This window comes from Poecilia formosa, unplaced genomic scaffold (assembly GCF_000485575.1).
Source record: "Poecilia formosa unplaced genomic scaffold, Poecilia_formosa-5.1.2 Scaffold1472, whole genome shotgun sequence".
NCBI lineage: Eukaryota > Metazoa > Chordata > Actinopteri > Cyprinodontiformes > Poeciliidae > Poecilia > Poecilia formosa.
In genome coordinates, this window is record NW_006801411.1 from 2,086 (window position 1) to 3,985 (window position 1,900).

Sequence of the window (1,900 nt, forward strand, 5' to 3'; positions counted from 1 at the left end):
GATAATAAGACCATTATTTGGGTAAACACAGTTACAAATATAGTGTTTTAGAAAATGTTGACACTTTAGGATAAATATTTACAATGAAAAAATCTTACACATACGATTAATAAACATTTAAATAAGATATCAGAGGCACAAGAAAACTGCTATGTGTAGCTCATGGTCTACAGACTGTGCTGGCTAAGGAGTTCCACAATGCTTTTCTGGCAATTTGAGCCCACATTTGTGACTGAACCACACATTAAGACATTCTTTGGGATTGTCGGTTAGTGAGACTGACCTTATGTCAGATGGCACAAAACACAAACATCAACTTCTATGTTTGTTTTAATACAACAACATATATTTAGAGTTAATGGACAGAAGGCAGATGATTCTGAAATATTTTTGGATATGTTGAGCCACAAACCATTTTTTGACTTGGCACAGAACAATGTTTGTCTGTGTTGAAGCATTATAGATGTATAAGACCTGAAAGTGTATCATAGTAAGCACTTAAATAGACTGTGATGTTGTGCATTTATTGAATCTCTTTTGCTTGAATAAAACAGTAAACAGATGACTCAGTTCTAGTGATTCACCCCGTTATTATATATCAATTCAAAAAAGTTTTAGATTTACAAATAAGAATAGCAACCCTGGTGGAAGAGCAAAACCAAGGTATCCTACAGTGTAGGGGTATAATAGCAACTTAAGAATGACACTGTCATTTTAATTGTATTCGAAATCTGTATCCATTAATACTATAATTACAATAGAATTTAAGATTATTAAATACTCTTAATCTGCCATATATGTCCCAAGAATGATAGTTATAAACTGTTACGTGTTAAAATTTGTAAATATTATGTGAAAAATTGTACCTCAAACTTGATATATGCTGTCTACATGACACATGAAATATTACAGTGAATCTAAACTTTTGTGCTCTGCAGATATCCTGTGATGTGTGCGCGAGGTGGTTTCACCATGATTGGCGACAACAATGGTCAAAAAAGACATGTTTTTATGGAATTGTCATGGTGAATGTGAGGTTCTTGACCAACATGCAGAACACAACCACAGGAGAACAGAAATAAGATAAATTGTGTTTATTTTGAAACAGTAATAGGGAATGGGAGTAAGGATCTGAGCTCAGGAAAGAGCTCACAGGCTTGACTGCACACTGAGAAGATGACAGAGAGATGGTTAGTTTGAGGTTACAGGAAAATTGAAACCTGCAAGGTGAGAGGAACTGATCTTACTAGGGTGCAGGTAGGTTTCACTGGGAAGGAGGAATACTGTGGGTTTCAGGTATTGTACCCTTGTGGGTGTATTAGTGAGTCTTTCCAGGTTCACTGGAGTGCTCTTGAAAGAACAGAGGCAGATTGATGATGGCTGCGGTGGAGGGTGGACAGGTAAGCTTAGGCTGGGAGAGTTCCAGAAGAGCGAAGCAACTGATGGGTGAAATGTGGCCATCAGATACCGTTCCCCCACTGTAAAACAGGGGGAACGCTATCTGATGGGTGATTTTAACATAGGAAGAACGCTATCTGATGGGTGAAATGTGGCCATCAGATACCGTTCCCCCACTGTAAAACAGGGGGAACGCTATCTGATGGGGGAAATGTCGCCATCAGATACCGTTCCCCCACTGTAAAACAGGGGGAACGCTATCTGATGGGTGATTTTAACATAGGGGGAACGCTATCTGATGGGTGAAATGTGGCCATCAGATACCGTTTCCCCACTGTAAAACAAGGGGAACGCTATCTGATGGTGATTTTAGCATAGGGGGAACTCTATCTGATGGGTGAAATGTGGCCATCAGATACCGTTCCCCCACTGTAAAACAGGGGGAACGCTATCTGATGGGTGATTTTAACATAGGGGGAACGCTATCTGATGGGTGAAATGT

General features: G+C 39.3%; 1 long non-coding RNA gene across 1 annotated transcript; it reads right to left on the reverse strand.

Annotated features, from left to right (window-relative positions):
- Positions 1–1,079: 1,079 nt before the first annotated feature.
- LOC107835294 (uncharacterized) lies at positions 1,080–1,898 on the reverse strand. The gene is made up of 2 exons (XR_001661104.1): positions 1,846–1,898; positions 1,080–1,751 (listed from the first exon to the last, which is right to left on the reverse strand). It is a non-coding gene; the product is annotated as an uncharacterized LOC107835294 (long non-coding RNA).
- Between the last annotated feature and the right edge of the window lie 2 nt (positions 1,899–1,900).